The sequence below is a fragment of the Silurus aristotelis genome (genome assembly GCF_946808225.1).
Source record: "Silurus aristotelis genome assembly, chromosome: 2".
NCBI classification, from domain to species: domain Eukaryota; kingdom Metazoa; phylum Chordata; class Actinopteri; order Siluriformes; family Siluridae; genus Silurus; species Silurus aristotelis.
In genome coordinates, this window is record NC_139575.1 from 11,477,187 (window position 1) to 11,495,311 (window position 18,125).

The 18,125-nt window shown below is 37.2% G+C and overlaps 1 protein-coding gene across 3 annotated transcripts in view; it reads left to right on the top strand.

The window, feature by feature from the left end:
- The first annotated feature begins 393 nt into the window (after nucleotides 1–393).
- sgip1a (SH3GL interacting endocytic adaptor 1a) overlaps nucleotides 394–18,125 on the top strand; it is a 75,928-nt gene continuing 58,196 nt past the window's right edge. Inside the window, exons 1-3 of one of the 3 annotated variants that reach the window (XM_083566677.1) lie at nucleotides 394–556; nucleotides 650–694; nucleotides 15,201–15,298. The gene's annotated coding sequence lies outside the window, so the exon portion shown is untranslated. Of the gene's footprint in view, nucleotides 557–608; nucleotides 695–15,200; nucleotides 15,299–18,125 lie in introns of all 3 variants that reach the window. The other 2 variants (XM_083566674.1, XM_083566676.1) reach the window with 2 other exon arrangements.

Here is an 18,125-nt window from a genome sequence, read left to right on the forward strand (position 1 = left end):
TGTAACCACAAGGGTGCACAGCTATAGTCTGCAGGAAGACTGATTACATTTAGTTGCAAAAAAAGAATGGTTTAACTCTGCAGGAAAAATTATAAAGGTAATTGCAGAAATGCATCGTTTCACTGTGCATAAAAATGTGATGAAGGTAATTGCAGAAATGCACAAGTTCTGATTCTGATTAATCTGCAGGAAAAGTGATACCTCGTTGCAGAAATGCACGGATTCATTCTGCAGGAAGAAGGATGACTGTGAATGCACAAATGTGCGGTTTTTTTTTATTTATTATTATTTATTTATTTTTGCAATAAATGTGATGGATGTTGTTGCTAACGCGAATATAGTCACAAAAACCAGGTAAAATACACTGTGCAGGTGAGAGGATGAATGTACAGGTCGTTCTCCTGCACCCGAGCTGCTGCAGGCTACATACTCGAGCGCCTCGTTCCGGTTGTAACTGAGTTGGCGTGAAAGAGAAAAAACATACAGAAATGTATGCAGAATTATTAAAATATCTTACAACAAAACGAAAGCTTAACATAGAATTTACGGAGCCAATGTAAATATGAAGTGCTACTTGCTTTATTCCTCATTGTCTCCCCGCTTTTAAGGAACTGGTGGCTGAAACGCTTCCTTGTTTGGGTGAAGCCAGAGCTGAGAGCTGAGAGCTGAGACACAGGGGCTGTGCAGTTTACAGGTAAAAAGAAAATAATGATCATAAGTTATTGTTTTGTGTTTACCGCATTCCAACGTGTGTGTGTGAGAGAGAGAGACAGAGAGAATAAATATAAATACCTGCTTGTTTAAGGAAGTATTATGCTGTTTGATTAAACCTGAATTGATCAGCCATAACATAAAAACCACCAACCCAGTACAGTGTTGTGGGTAACCAGAACAGCTCTGACTAACGCATGGACTCCACAAGACCTCTGAAGGTGTGCTGTGGTATCTGGCACCGAGATGTTACAGTAGCACCAGATCTTTTAAGTCCTGTAATTTGTAAGGTGGGGCCTCTGTGCATCGGTATAGTTTGTCCAGCACATCGTACCGATGCTAAATCTGCTTGATATCTGGGGAAGTTCTACACTTTGGACTTTTTGTCATGTTTCACAAACCAATCCTGACCTGTTTTTGCAGTATGATAGGGTGCATTATCTTGCTGACATCTTGCTGATCTGTGCTTGGTTTGTAGTAATGTTTCAGTAAATGGTATGTGGCAAAGTAACAAGCATATAGATGTTTAGACCCAGGGTTTCCCAAGGATGCCCAGAGTATCACACTGCCCCAGCAATCTCTTCCCCAGGTAAGTGCCGCACACACCTGGGGATCCATATAAATGATCAGACCAAGCCACGATCACCTACTCCTTCATGGATGAGGTCCTGATACTCACGCCTATTGTAGGCATCTTTAGCAATTGATGGGTTCAGCACAGTCACTCTGACAGGTCTAAGCTTCACAGCTCGACATGCAGCAAGATTTGAAATATAGGTAGGTTTATGTTCATATTAATATTACAAAATGATCTTCATGGATTGTTGCTGGCTTCAAGTTCTTTGTCACATCTCTTATTACTTGTTCAGTGGGAGATAATTATGAGTCATCCTCCTCTTGCTAGCATTCTCCTCCTCCTAATCATCATCACCTAAAATCATTATACAGTACGATCCTGAAGGCACAAGCAGTTTGTCTCAGACTGTATGGTGTGTGTTTTTGATTTTTTGGAAGGCAAGGTGTATTTGTACCAGAGGCCTACTCAGTGTAGAAGTACATGATGAATATTGTCTCTGGCCTAGAATGTGGGATGTGTAGTTGGACAGTAGAACAAACACATAAGTGTGCTTTGTAGGAGCCCACGGTGGATCTTTATTTGGCCAAAATGCCCAAAATGTATGGGTACTGTGCCAATAAGCCCAGGGTGGATTTGTACTTGATTGGAATCTGAAGGGTTCATGGGGTATGTGGCCAGTAAGGATGAACAGGGTGTACATGATCGAGTGTACTTGGCCAGTAAGTGTGAGCAAGGGGTACATGAACAAGGGGTACTCGGCCAGTGTGACAATATGTGACAATAAGCCCAGGGATGGTATGTTCTTGGTTCTTCTTGGTTTATGAGCCTATGGTAGATGTGCCAAAAAGCCAACTGTAGATATGCTTTGCACTTGATGTTGGAGCCTAGACTGACCGTTAAATTAGCCAATAATTCCAACTTTGATATGTTTTTAAGTTAGGAGCCCAGAATAAATGTGTACTTGATTAAAATGCCCAGGACCTATGTGCACTTGGCTGATAGGTCCAGGGTAGATGTGTGTAAGCAAGGAAAAAACAAGGGTGGATATTCAAATTGTTTCATAAAAAAATAGACCGGGTGATTAGGTTTTTAGATGTTGTTTAAAAAAAAAAGCAATTTTGCTGGTTGTTTTTGCCAGTTTTGCTGGTTTGTGAATAAACAGCTGCTCTGCTGTTTTTGTGATCCGACTTCAGGAAAATGGACTTGATTTACTACAGTGGTAGTAAAAAAAAAGATTTCAAAAAGCACAAAAAAATCTTTTTTGCAGGGGTATTTTCTTTTTTACTGTATTGGGCAGTTTTTTTATACCTATATTGGGAAAACTCCATTAGATATTAAAACAGCTAGTCTGGTTTCAATAGTTTGTTCTCATTTTTACTGGCTTTTTCACTGAGGGGGGTCTGTTGAAGTCAGTACCATGGTGATCTGCTTCAAATGACACATACTTGAGAGAATCTAACAGCTTGTTAAAATTTGTTGCACACACCTGCAATGGTTCACATTAAAGGAATTCATGAAGTTGGCATGAAGTTGCCAAAAGAGGGGTGGTGAGGTTAAGGGAAAGACAGCTGTCTCTTAGAGTAATTGTGCGAAAGAGTAAGACAGACAAATGATCTGATCCTCGGCATACGCGCTGGTGTCAAAGAGTAATTGAACACTGCTAGACATAATTTTGCTTTGAATGCTTTCAACAGCTGTTGCGAGAAAATATTGCGTAATGATGAGCGTGAAAATGATATTAATCCAAGACTCCTGCAATTGAAGTGGAAGCGTTACCAGTACATTTGACGTGATATGATTTCATGCTGGGGTCGTGTCACAGTCATTCAGCTAAAAGGTCGTAATGCAACCCAAGCCCTTATGTACGTCATAGTGCTCATTGCTGCCTGCTCACCTTTTACTGACCCAGTCACTGTTTAGCAGCTGCTGTTGACTTGATCTCTAATAAACCAGCTGTCCATGAGGATAAATATCTTTTCCTTAACGTGTAACAGCACAAAACATACTTAAAAAACACCCATGCTGGACCAGTGAGCTATTAAGAACAGTCAAAATAATAATAATTTTGAATGGTTGGCTGCTTCTTTTTAAAACTTTTTACTAAAAACTTTGAAATGTTTTTTTTCGTAATAAAATTTTAAGTAAAACCTAGTTGACAATTTTTTTCTGTAAATTATTTATTATAATCAGAGATAGTTTCAAGAAAATCCAAATTCACCCATGAACCTTTATACAACTAAGATGTGAAAAGATGTATATACATCTAAGGACAGTGAAAAGATGTATATACATCTTGTTTCTATTAAGCAAGTCCACAAAAGTAGTTGATATGGGCATTTGTTATGTTTTCATTTTGTAATGTCATTTTCTCGCCTTATAATGTTCTTGCATTTATAGGGGACAGGGAATAAATAAAAGGATCTAGTATTACCACAAGCTCCATTCTGCTTTGTTATAGATTCTCTAGAACAGTAATGGAGAATCTGAATCCTGTTCTTTAAATGAATATTCCCTCAGTGAATGTTTTGACAGAGAACATTATGTGTGCACATTGCAATGCTACTCGATACACTTTTAGAGAATTTCTTGCCTCCTGACTTCTCTGCAGTTCCTTCTCCCACTGTCATCATATCCCTCTTAATTATCGGACTTCAGCTTTGACATTATGAGGATCCACACTGAGCAGATGTGTCAACCCATGAGCGGATTATTATGTAAGAGAGAGCTTGACCTTGAATTAACTTTTAATTGCAGCGGTGATGAAAGGCTACTCGTATGCCGAACAGCACCTATCAGTATGTACTCCTATAAAGTCTGGAAGAAAGATTTCTTTGTCAGATAGCTGACCCTGAATCAGGTCGAATATGCCATCTGCTGAAATATAGCCTTCACCTACAAAAACTTCATTTGATGTCTAACTGAAATGCCCCTATTGAACTGTATTTACTACAGCAGTATTGTAGGCATGGCCTTTTTTTCCACTCTGTCTGTTTCGTATGTCCTACATAGACATTCCCCAGTATGTCTCATCGAAGTCTTTCTCGAGCCATTCAAAGAAGCGCTCCCGAACTAGGAGACATGATCTGATATTAGCATGGCAGGATCCTCAATGGAACATGTAGCAGAAGTAGGCCTCAGCTAAAAATGTAAGCTCAGTATCTGTACAAGTTCACTCAGGAAGCTGTATATCCATTAGAGAGACCCAGTTAAGTGCGTCACACAGGTAGCTCTGGAGCACATCTTCGTCACTGCAGACGCACAACCCAAATTACTGAAGATTTTTTTTTTTCTCTGTCTTTTTTATAATGCTATAAGAGAGAACAAGAGTGTGAGGGTTAAATGAAAGAAGGGCATGAGTGTTCTTAAATAAGATCAGGGGAGAATCAATTGGAGCAATAGTTTCTGCTTTGTCTTTTTGTTCATTGTAAAATACTTTGTATTAAGGGCGAGTAATTGTTGGGAGGTGTGGCGAAGTGTAGTCGTGTATGCAATAAGGGTAAGACAATGTGAAGATATTGCCAGCTGAATGTAAGCATTTGTTTCTTTGTGAAGTCTGGAATAGATTTACTTGGCTGGGGGTGCTGCCATTTTAAACCTTTAAGCAAAAATCTTTAGCATCGCTGTGGGGAAAAATATAAAACAACTGAAAAAATGTTTTATTAGAGTCCCAGAAACACCAGAAAGGGTGTTACTACACACCAATCAGGCATAACATTATGACTACCTGCCTAATACTGCATTGGTCCCTTTTTTGCTGCCAAAACTGTCCTGACAGTTAACAGAATTAACTTCTTCAGCAAATTGAGATACAGTAGCTCATTTGTTGGATTGGACCACGTGAGCTAGCCTTCACTCCCCATGGGCCTTGGCTGCCCTTGACCCTGTCGCCAGTTCACTGCTGTTCTTTCCTTGGACCACTTTTGATAGATATTGACCACTGTAGACTGGGAACATCCCACAAGAGCTGCAGTTTTGAAGATGCTCTGACCCAGTCGTCTAGCCATCACACTTTGACCCTTGTCAAACTCACTCAAATCCCTACGCTTGCCCATTTTTCCTGCTTCTAACATCAATTTTGAGAACAAAATTTCACTTGCTGCCTAATATACCTCACTCACTTTCAGGTGCCCTGATGAGTAGTCAATGTGCTGCTTGTAAAGCAGTATAGTTTTATTGCCCTCTGAAAATTACTCATCATAAAGCTATTATTGTGAAAATAGATGGCAACAAAACAAAGTACACCCTAAGTGATAACAGCTGTACAAAGCCACATGTTCTTTTTATAATGTTCAGGTTTTTGTCTGCTTGACAGGACCATACAAATTATTGTATCTTGTATTAGAGCAGTTAAAATCTGGAGCTTTGAGTACAATTCTCTCATACTGACCACTGAATGTTCAGCATGGCACCTCTTGGCAAAGAACTCAGCATTAAAAATGTTGCTCTTTACAAATAGCCTAGTCAGGTAACACCCTGAAACTGAGTTACAGTACAGTGGCCAGGGTCATACAGAGGTTTCACATTGCAACAAGTCGGTTTGCATGGCCGTCGTCCCAGAAGGAGGCCTGTTCTGAAGCTGCCTCACAAGAAAACTTGTGGACTGAAGACAACAACCTGTCCAAGAGCATGAATTACTGGAACCATGTCCTTTGGCCTGAATTCCAACATGAAAACAACCCTAAACACACCGCTAAGATGACAACTCCCATGCTGAGGAAGGTGAAGGTGATGGCCAAGTATGTCTCCAGACCTGAACACTCCTCAAGGACTCCTCAAGGATCCTTAAGTGCAAGGTGGAGAAGCGCCATGTGTATAACATCCAGCAGATCATGATGTCATTATGGAGGAGTGGAAGAGGATCCCAGCAACAACCTGTGCAGCTCTGGTGAATTTCACACCCAGGAGGACTAAGGCAGTGCAAGATAACAATGGTGTTTACAAATAAATTAGCAATTTGAATATATATATATATATATATATATATATATATATATATATATATATATATATATATATATATATATATATATATATATATATATATATATATAAATATGAATATGAAGAAAAATCTGTACACAGTTTTTAGATCTAATATACAGATAGGTACCTTTTGGAAGTAGTGGGTAGGCAGTGTAATAAATAGGAAAATAAGAGAGTAACCTGTATATAGCATATGTCTGCATATATTACATATGAATTTAATTACTGGGATGAGTTTAATTGTTTATGAGGTTCATTTCCAGGGGGAAAAATGTCTTGAAAATTACTCCTTTTTAAATTAATTAATTAATTAATTAATTTATGGCAGTACATTTTTTGATCAGCAGATGTGAACAAATTCTACTTTTTGTTATTTATTAATGTTGTTTATTTTTTTATGGGGCATTTGCATGTGTGTATTTACTGAAAACAATTTCTGTTAATTTCTACTATACTGTATATCAGTAAAATTCCAGGCAGGGATTATCATGTACTTCAGTAAACATAGTGTCTGTAGTTAAAGAGATAGATAGATAGATAGATAGATAGATAGATAGATAGATAGATAGATAGATAGATAGATAGATAGATAGATAGATAGATAGATAGATAGATAGATAGATAGATAGATAGATAGATAGATAGATAGATAGATAGATAGATAGATAGATAGATAGATAGATAGATAGAAAGAAAGAAACATAGTACACAAAATTCCCAGAGAAACATAAAGTTTCGGCCAAAAATACTTTATTAGTGGTGTGAAGGCTGTGCTATCTAAGCTGGTACTGCAACTGTGCTTTTATTATCATTAGAAAGTTGCACAGCAGCTATTTAAAAAAAAGAAAGAAATAGCATGTTTATTTCATTGTTAAACGTACTTATTTTTTAACAAATGAATAATAGAAAAAAACCTTTCTTAAGTTTTGATAGATTTATATTACTTAGAGTAAAACATTGAACTTTGTACACGTGCTGATTATTATTATTTTTGTCATTATTACCCCATTTTGCATCAGTGTTTCTTCTGTTCTTACAGGTATATATAAGGTTTTACATTGCCTGAGGTAAAGGGAATGCAAGGGCAGTAGAAAAGCAGAGAAGGGAGTGGTGCAGATATTTGCAGATGTCGAGCTGATTGCAGAAAACATTTGCGATGTTTATTTGGGCCTGACTTCCCCTCTGGACATATAAGCTAGAATGAATAACATAGTCTCTCTCACTTTCTCTCTCTCTCTCTCTCTCTCTCTCTCTCTCTCTCTCTCTCTCTCTCTGACTTACACACAGGCACATGGACACATTCAGAAACACACGTATGAACCATAATGACATCATTAGAAGGGCTAAAGTAAGACCCTCTTATGAGAGCCTGTATTAAGGGGCAACAAGCTTAACTTTTCCACTTTCTCATTCTGAGCGTTTACGTCGCTGAACTTTATTTATGAACAGTAGAGAACCTGTTTCACTCTCTTTTTTTGAAGATAAGATTGATATCCTGTCCAGTCTGTCCTAAACGCAATCACAATCAGCAGTTTCTAGCGTGACGGCTACGTTACAAGATGTAACTGTGAAAGTATCGGGCTTATAGGGTTAAAATTGCTATCCCTGTTGATCTAACATAACCTATAGGAGATTGTCTAAAAAATAAGACGGGCTCGATGCAGATTTTGTGGCAAAAGTGTTATACAAACATCCAGTCATTACTTTTCTGAAATGCGGTATGTGGTGAAGGAACCGGACCAAGTTACTTGAATGCGCCATATTTTTCTGTTCCGAGAAGTGAGGGAAAACAGCAGGGATGCTCATGTTTATTGAGCAACAATTTGCGTCTGATTGACGCACAAGTCGTAACTCCACTAGGCACCAAACAGGGCTTTTTTTTTTGGCTGTGAAATATTTGCGCAAACATTTATTTATTTATTTTTGTAAACATTGACTGTTACTTATTTGTAAGAAAATTGATATCTGACTATTGCACATATACAGTGAGAAAATGCAGCATTTTGGAAAGGCCTGAAAGTTGCTGGAAGAAAAGCTTAAAGCTGCTGTTACTTAGAAAAATGACACCAGGTAATACTGGTGTGGTTTTAAAAAGTTTCTTACATAGAAATGTGATGCAGTGAGTTTGGAGTTATGTAATTGTTTAAAGATTATGTATATCACTGAAAAGGTCAGGGCTTTGAGTCAGTGCACTGTTAAGGAGGAGCTTAACATCTGCTGAGCGGAGTAGGTCGTTTTTATAGGCCAGCTTCTTTCATTTTATGTTCTTGGTCTGGGAAAGTAGTCTTGCGCTTCAAAGCAAGAATTTTTGTCTACGTCACAAAAAAATAATAATTTGTGCAAAAATTGTTCCTTAGGTGAAATTATCCTTGAAGTCTGAAAGAACAAAATCTGACACATACGTGTAAAATAGGGAAAACATTTTTATTTATTATTCTTTTTTTTTTAAGGAGACCATGGCAAATGTTTTTTTTGTTTTGTTTTGTTTTGTTTTTTATTTTCTTTATTTTTGTTACACCAATATGCTCTTTTTAACAAATGGATATCACAAGTGAAAAACTTTGGTCTATGTTAAGCTTTACAGAATTGCTTGTATATTTATATGAATATTTTTTTTATAACTTTTGAATTCTCAAATCTGAAGATGTTTTCTATAATATTGGCCCTCACAGCCCTTTGTGTAACTTAAATCTTAGACGTACAGTACAGACCAAAAGTTTGGACACACCTTCTCATTCAAAGAGTTTTTTTTATTTTCATGACTATGAAAATTGTAGATTCACACTGAAGGCATCAAAACTATGAATTAACACATGTGGAATTATATATGGAATTATATACATAACAAAAAAGTGAACTGAAAATATGTCATATTGTAGGTTCTTCAAAGTAGCCATCAAGAGAATGCCAAGAGTGTGCAAAGCAGTAATCTAAGCAAAAGGTGGCTACTTTGAAGAACCTACAATATGACATATTTTCAGTTGTTTCACACTTTTTTATGTATATAATTCCACATGTGTTAATTTATAGTTTTGATGCCTTCAGTGTGACTCTACAATTTTCATAGTCATAAAAATAAAGAAAACTTTTTGAATGAGAAGGTGTGTCCAAACTTTTGGTCTGTACTGTATATTAATTAGTTATTTAGATTTAACATATAATTTCTATAGAAACATCTTATTTAGAGGAACTTGGATGGCTAGTGTTAAACATTGAAATATATACAGTCATTGAAAAATGAAGTTTATTTAGTGTACTGTATATGCAAGTGCTTTCTGGTTTCTCTAGAACATGATGAATTTTCTATTTTATTCAACTTCGAGAGGGAGGAAGAAAAAGAGCCTTCCACAGTACCAGTATAGTATTTTCCCAAAAGTTCACGTCCCATAGTGTCGCATTATAAAAATTATTAATAGAAAATTTATTCAAATTCTATTCGAAGTTCTTAATCAGGTTGAAAGTAAATATGTCAGGCACAAAGAATATCCTTATATGCAGTTGCATTCTTCTAGTCATTTTATAATTTTCTTCCAAACATGTGAAACAATTATTCTGAATGCCTGTTTGAAATCTCGATTATTTAGACAGCAGTGTGTTCTGTTGACCGTCATGGTCTTAGCACATTTTTTTTTTTCTTTCATAAAAAAATGAGCCATTGTTCAAACGAAGTCTTGCTTACGTGCACTCCGTGCCTCTCCTGTTAAGGTCAAAATCTGCCGAGCAAAACCAAGAAGTGCAGACAGGAGCTATTGGTGAAAAAAACGTACTGCTTACTTCCTAAGCTGTCCGATTCTACTGTGAGCGAGAGACGATTATGATTTAACAGCTTGGTTACTGTGTGCCTTACTAAGAATGTCTATGGATGTTTCATTAAATGCTAAATATGAAGTGAAGCATAGACAAAAGAAAAGCAGAAAAATGCAGGTCAACTGGAAAAAAAACTTTTTGTCATGGTGCAGCAGGTAGCATTTCCTCCTCACATTCCCAGGTCCTCATTTTGATGCTGAGCTCAGATTGCTGCCTGTGTGAAGTTTTGCATGTTCTCTGCCTGGGTCTATGTGGGTTTCCTCTGGGTTTTCCGGTTTCCTCCCTCCTATCAAAAACATGGTGGTAAGTGGACTATGTTAATTGCCGTCTGTGAGAACGAGTGCATGTGTATGCACTTACCCTAACCCTAGATATGCTCCAGATCCACTATGACCCTGACCAGAACAAATCGGCTACAAATAAACTAAAATAAAAAAAAAAATCATGAGCAACTACTACTACTTATGTAACTGCTCTTTTTTTAAAATGTTATTATTTAATAATATTTCATATAATACTTGTTATAATTAGTCTACAGTGTCTTCTTTTTTCTTCTTATAGTAAACCTGCTGCATTGTAAGTATGCAAATAGACCGAACGTCACAGAGTGCTAAAATTTCTACTTACATTTTTGAGGTGAAAAAAATAAAATAAAAATTGAACTGAAATTAAAATATGTAACACTTGGGATTACTTCTATTAAATATAACTTAGTACCTGATCATATTCTGGACTGGGTACATCCAGTTAAACTAATCATTGTTTTTATTATTATTTTTATTGTTTTAAATGTAATAGTATGATATAATTTTTTTTTATATGATATTAGACTGTTCTAGTCGATTTAACACTGGTATATGCCTAGTAATGAGTGAATCATAAACATTCCTCTTTATAGGATTCACTCTGCCTTGAACTATATTAAAAGATGCCTTGCTGTAATCCAAAGTGTGGTGAAAAAAAACGAAAAGTCAGACATCATCGTTTTAGCATCATTATCGACTCATTGTAGAGCATTACATTGTCTATTTACATTACTTATAAACCGCCTGATCCTTATCCTGGCACTCAGTCAAATAAGCCCGCATGGTATAGCAGCCTCATGTTCACTAGCTCACGTCACACTCCGTTGTGCAAACCATGGCTAGCTGTGGAACGTGACCAAGTTTGCGGAAAGCCCCTACATGCCTCTCAAACACTAACACACACCCGTTGGTGATCAGCGCTGATGATTGCAGGAGCGACCTTTAAGACCAAAACAACATTCCTCAAGCGGCTTTGGCATAATACGATGGCAGCGATTAGAGTCCTAAACGTCTGGTCTTCTACTGTGCCTACGTGCTGTTCGGCCAGCGATGCTCTGCAGAAGGCTGGCACGAGCCATCACACATACTCACACACCCTCATCAGTGGCCTTCCTTCCCTCCTTGCAGACCAAAAGGAGTCGAGTCAGACGACGAATTTGTGAAGCAATTAGGACTTCCTTTGTTGATGTCATGGGTTGATTTGGGTAAAGTAGGTTAAGTGATATGGCCCTTAAGGAACGAGGTCACATATCAAAAACGCTATGCTGTGAAAGTAAAGTTAATATATGATGTGTTAAAAAGTATGTGGACACCTAGGCATTCCACCCATGCACTGTATGGGCAAATCTATTGGGACACTTGATTTTGCAGTTCTTTCCCATACTGTTACTACAATGTTAGAGGCACTCCGTTATATAGAATGGATTTTACATTTGAACCATTTGATCCAAATCTGTTTCTGCTTGACACTATTTCTGTGCATAAAGTGAGTTCCATGAAGTTATGGGTTACATGTACATGTCTTGAGTGGTCTGCTGTAGAGCTTTAACCCTATTGAACACCTTTTGGAAGGATTGGAACACTGATGGCACCCCAGGCCTCCTCACCCCACATCAGAACCTGACTACTTTTGCTAATGCCCTTGTGGCTAAATAAGCACAAATCTCTAAAACCACACTTTCAAATCTAGTGGAACCACTTCCCAGAAGAGCAGAGGTCATTAAAATAGCATATGGAGACTAAATGTGGTATGGGATGTTTAAAAGCATCATTATAACCACATGTCCACAAACTTTTGTCCATATAGTGTATGTCAATTGTTTTTGAACACAAAGATTGAAGACATGGTTTGTCAGATTGATGTGTATGCACTTGAGTAGCCTGAACAGAACCCTGAACATAACCACAGGGAGCACTTTTGGGATGAACTGAAACGCCGAACTGCGCCGCAGGCCTTCTCTCACGACATCAGTGCCTGACCTTACTAAAGCTCTTGTGGCTAAATGATCACAAATCCCCACAGCTGTGCTGCAAATTATAGTGGAAAACATTCTAGAAGAGTGGAGGTTATTATGACAGGAAACGGGGGAATAAATCATGAATAGGGTAATCAAAAACACATACGGGTTTGATGGTCAGGTTTCCATGAACTAATAACTGCTTTATAAACTACTTGACAATTATTAAATACCATTTTAGATCCATTTTCTCCCTATCTGTAATTTTTCGCTCTAATTTCAGTTTTATAGTAATTATTATTAGATGGCATTTATCAGACTTTAGCATTTGTTTCAAACCATTGGAATAGAGATTTCTAGAACAATTCTGAGGTGGAGTGTAGTGGTGAAGACGTTAGACTTTATATACAAAGATTGCAAGTTCAAATCGCAGCCACACCAAGCTGCCACTACTGGGCCCCTGAGCAAGGCCCCTAACACCTTTGCTGCCCAGTTGTATGAATGAGATAAATGTAAGACACTCTCAATAAGGGTGTCTGCCAAGTACTGTAAATGTAAACTATAGACTTTGCACAAAACTCACTGTTCTCATTCTGTTTAGAGAATAATTCTTCGACTTAATTCAGGGTTGTCATGGATGATCTTTGGTCCTTTGCAGACTGTGGCCACGGGTCGGCTTGGTCACGAGGCGTTGTTCAGAGCAACACTTAATCCCTGCAGCACTTTAAAGAGGCTTTTAACTTCTGCGCACTCTTGTTATAATAATCAATCCTTTAACTCACAATTACTGCTGGACAGATGCAAACCCCCAAACCCCTGAACTCTTTGTGTGTGTGTGCGCAGCTGCTTTCAAAATGTTTTATTTATTTTTTGGCAGGTGAATAAGTTCTCCACCCAGAGTCTGTGCTCCATCTATCGGAGACAATGGGAATGTCAGTTTAATAAGTAGGTCAAAAAGAGTGGGAGGGGTGAAGAGAAAACTGGAGATTGGAAATATAAAGGATTATCTAACATTTCACTTATCAGTGACAGAATGGTGCCAAACTATTGTTATTGTTTTATATACTATTTAATCAAGCATTGCTTTATGTTGTAGATGTTTGTGAAAGTAAGTTATTGTGAGCTTAGTGATCATGGTAACCTTTTAAATTCAGGATTTAGGAAAATTTGGAGGTCAAGTGTGTTTGCTTTTCAGGATTTTGGAACGTCTTCTATTTGCAGTTAAATCAAACTCTACCTGATTTGCAGTAGCATATGATTTTCGTCTGTGTATTTTTGGAAAGATTTTGAAAACACGAGTTAATACACGCCTGTGACAAATTAAAATAAATCTTTAGCACTTTATAATGGGAGTTAAAAAATGTCACTGTCCCCACCCTCAGGACATGAGGAATCACTGAATGCTTCATGGATGGTGAGATTGTTGTAAATTATGTCATGGTTTTCATAAGTACACTGATCTCACCCCAATAAAACACGTGGGAATTTTTGGAGCGACATGTTGGACACGATCACATCAAAACATCAATATCTTTGCATAGAACTGTGTTCATCTTCTCCAGTACAGTTTTAGAGACATGTCAAATCTTCACCAAATATTGAATATTTTTTAACATCCCATTCCATATTTAGTCCAAGTTTCCTGTTAAAATAACCTCCACTTTTCTGTGAAGATGTTCCACTAGATTTCACTACTAGAATGTGGTTGTGGAGATATGTGGAGATATGTGGAGATGTGCGTATTCATCCATAAAGGTGTTAGTGAAGTACTGATGTAGGGTGAGGAGGCCTGGGGTGTAGTCAGTATTCCAATAGTAACCATATCCTAATGAAACTTGCTTTGTACATAACTGCATTGTCATGCTGGAACAGATTTGGGTTGGTTCAAATAAATAAAAGATTCTATACCACCACATCCAAAGACATCCTATACAATTGCATGCCTCCAAATTTGTGGTAACAGTTTGCGTAGACATACGACATACGGCTAGAAATACTTGACTTTTGTCCATATAGTAAAAGACTTTACTTTCTTGAGCTTTTTGACCTTTATAACAACATTGCCATGCATAAATCGGCTTACTAGTTTTAAATCTTAAGCTGTTTGCAATTTGTGGCCCCTTTCCCGATTTTACTGTGTTGAATTAGTGGAAAGCCTCTTTCAAAGAATGCTGCTTATGCAATAACACAAGATGTTTTCATCAGTGGAAACATACAAGACTGGCACTTAACAATGGCATGTGTGGTTTTTGGCTGCTGTGTGCATGTACATGTGCATACAGCTTAAAGTTTTAATCCCACGACTGGGCAAGTATGTGCATGTAGAAATAGGCTGCTACTTGGGTATTATTCAAGTAGAGAAATTTCCTGCCTCTAATGCACTATTGTTCATATAGTTGAACTGGGTTGTTACGGTTAAATGTAAATGTTCATTTTGAGTTTTGACTTGCGTATTTCAACCAAGTGTCATTCAACAGGCACTGCAAGTACTGTATTCTCTGTTGTTAGGAAGTATAGTGTATAATGTGTAGTGTTTTGGTGCTGTGTTGCTTCCTGAACCCTTTATTTCGTAATGAGGTTAAAAAGAGCACAGTCCATAAAACACTGCAGAATACGAGTGCGAGGAAGAAAGGTGTCAGATGTAATGACAAATATGGAACAGCAGGTGGCAGACATCATGAACTAAATAGAACATGAACACTTGGTTTTATCTCCATTTTTTTTATTAAATCGCACAAAGCCAAAATAAAGCCATTATTATCTACAAAAGATGTGCATTACATTAGACCAAAACCATATTGCTGCTCTCATTTAAAGCAACCAGTCTGACAAAATGTCCCTTTTTCTCCTTTGTTGCAGGTTTCCTTGTGCAATTTCAGTGCAACAATTTATTTATCTGCTAATCTGTGTGAACTGTGGGACTGCTGTAGATACCAACTCGTTCTATTAAATTGCAGGTAATCTTTACATTTTACTTTTTTTTTTTTTCTTAAAAACAAGTACAGACAAGTTTGTTGTTTTGCCTCTTTTAATGTCAGTGTTTTATTATTTACTAAAATTAATATTTTCCTCTGGGGCATACATTATATTTATTTGAAATCTAAAGAACATTTAATTAGTTTAAAAGTATTAAAATACAGTTGTATGTTCATATACCAAATGTAACTATTTATAGTTGTGTGACACTTATAGTAGACCCTCTTAAAATGTTATGGATTTATGTGTAAGGATATGATACAAATCATCTGGTCCTTGCCAGGTTTTAGAATTAAGTAAATACGACCTCAGTTAAACACCACCACCTGGCAGAATAAACCTTTCTATTTATTTTTACAAAAATCAAACAAAAATGGAGGAGCTATGTGTGAAAAACTAATTACACCTTGTAATTAAATAACTTGTAGAACCACCTTCGGCAGCTTGATGTAATCGTATTCTGCATGACTTTATCAGTCTGTCACATTGTTGCAATGGAATTTTGGCTCACTCTTCTGTATGTTGTTTTAGTTCATTTGGGTTTTCGGGCATTTGTTTATCAAATGCAAATAATCGCCCCTCTACCACTGTGATAGACAGCTGGTATGAGGTGTTTTTGATAAAATGCTGTGTTTGTCACACTTTGCAATATAGCCAAGCATGTCCACTTTGCTCTCGTCTGTTTAAAGGACAATGTTTTTTATATTAATAAATTTTTTTTTTCTTGCAATTTCTCTGAACATTGCAGTCAGACCTTGGGGTGATGCTGGCTTGCTGGGATATCCACTCCTGGGAAGATTAGCATTTTAAATGTTTTCTACTTTGGAAAAATGTTCCTCATTTTAGATTTATGAAATTTAATTTGTTTAAAAATGGCCTTAAACCCATCCCAGATTGAAAAAGCAGCAACAGTTGCTTCTGTAAGATCGTTACTGATGTCTTTTCTTCATGACATTGTGTTAATACACACCTAAATGCTCCAGACTACAGCGAAATTTCAGCTTTTATAGGGTTGGTCATTCTTGCTAAGGATCAATTAATCCAGGGCATTTGATTAGGAGCACCTGGCTGCTACTAAAGCCTTTTAATTCTGAAAGCACACATGGTTTATAAAGTTTTTCCGTTTTGCCTTGATTTTTGTAAAAAATAAATAATAAATGAATAAATAAATGAATGTCATGTGCTGTTGTTCATCCGAGGTTGTATTTACCTAATTCTAAGATCTGAAAAGGACCAGAGGATGGGTGTACTTTCTGTTTCAGTTTGCATATTCGTTATTAGCAATATAAACAAAAATAATTAAAAGTGTACTGCAATCTTCATTAGTTTTACCTTGTGGTCTAGTCATTCTCCAAGTGTAACCTTGGCCTAAGTTGTCAAACTGTTTCTGTTTGGTGTTTTTTGAATGGCATCAAGCCTTGGAGGTGCTGCTTAGTGCATCAGATGCTTCATATTATAGTGCAAATCGTTTTAGTGTGATTTCTTAACAGTTATGCCACATAGAATCCCTCCTGCCCCTGGCTAAGCCTTGATCTCCTGTTTATGATCATTATGAAACGAATGCACATTTAATAGACTTAACGTATTGTTGAGTAAGTGGATACAGTTTGTACTCCAGATGAAAGTAGATTGAATTGCATGTGGTTCTACCTGTACCTTATGGTCCTAGAAAATTGTTGGACTTTTGGTTTATACGTTCTCAAAGGTCAGACTGTTATAGACTGAATTGGTAAGTCTCCGACTATACAGACTAATCAAACGGTTATTACTAGTAGCACTGACATTGACTTCCAGTGAAGACTATAGAGTGTGTTACCTAGGTAACTGACATGCTGAACTCTTTCTTTCAATTTCGTTCAAATCAGTTTTATTTGTATAGCACTTTTAACAATGGACATTGTTCCAAAACAGCGTTACAGTGATAAATTGGTTATAAATATTATTGGTGTTTGTCAGTCCTAATGTACCATCCCTAAGACCCATGCTACTTTAAGTTTGCAGAAGAGGCTAGTTCCTTCAGATTTTAGAGTACTTTAAAGTAGTTCAGCCTTGCTAAGTGCAGATTTGAGGCTGTTCAGAATGACTCTGGGACTACCTCGATGTCGATGCCTGTGACTTCTCCAAGCATCAGCTTTTGCTTCTGTAAGCATGGCTGTCACCACATTTTTATTGTGTATGTATGTAGTCATCTGGGTTTTTTCTGACTATAACCCCCTCAAGTTTATTTGACTGGGTTCCAGGTGTTTTCTACAATGTTTATATAAAGCCCCCCCAGACCTGTTTTTCCCATCATTATGTACCGATGTACCTGTAATTCCCAATTTTCTCTGCTACTCTTACATTTTTTGTGTACATTTTGAAATCAGCCAATTTATTGGTTTCTTCATGTGATGCATATCTGTGTTAACTATTGGCATTGGTATAAAAGGATGGCTCTCATGCCTCAAATTACGGATGACTCAAGAATTTAGCCTTGGGCGGCCTTTATGATTGGTTTCGATTTATTCTAAAACACAAGATGGCAGCACTGCACCGGAGAGATATTTTCGCTGTCTGTCTTTTTTTATAGCTTCATGCTTGCATGTGAGCATGTATGTTGGTTATGCATCATTGCCTCGTGTACACCCAGACACATCCACTATGGACCTTAGGGTTGGCATTGTGCATTATTTAGCAGTCTTTATCCATCCAATTTAAACACTTACACACGCACACATTCTTACTGCAGGGATGAACGATTACACAAACCTATACAAACATGAACATATATGGAACGCTTCTCTTGGTAACACCAGCTCTCAAACACAC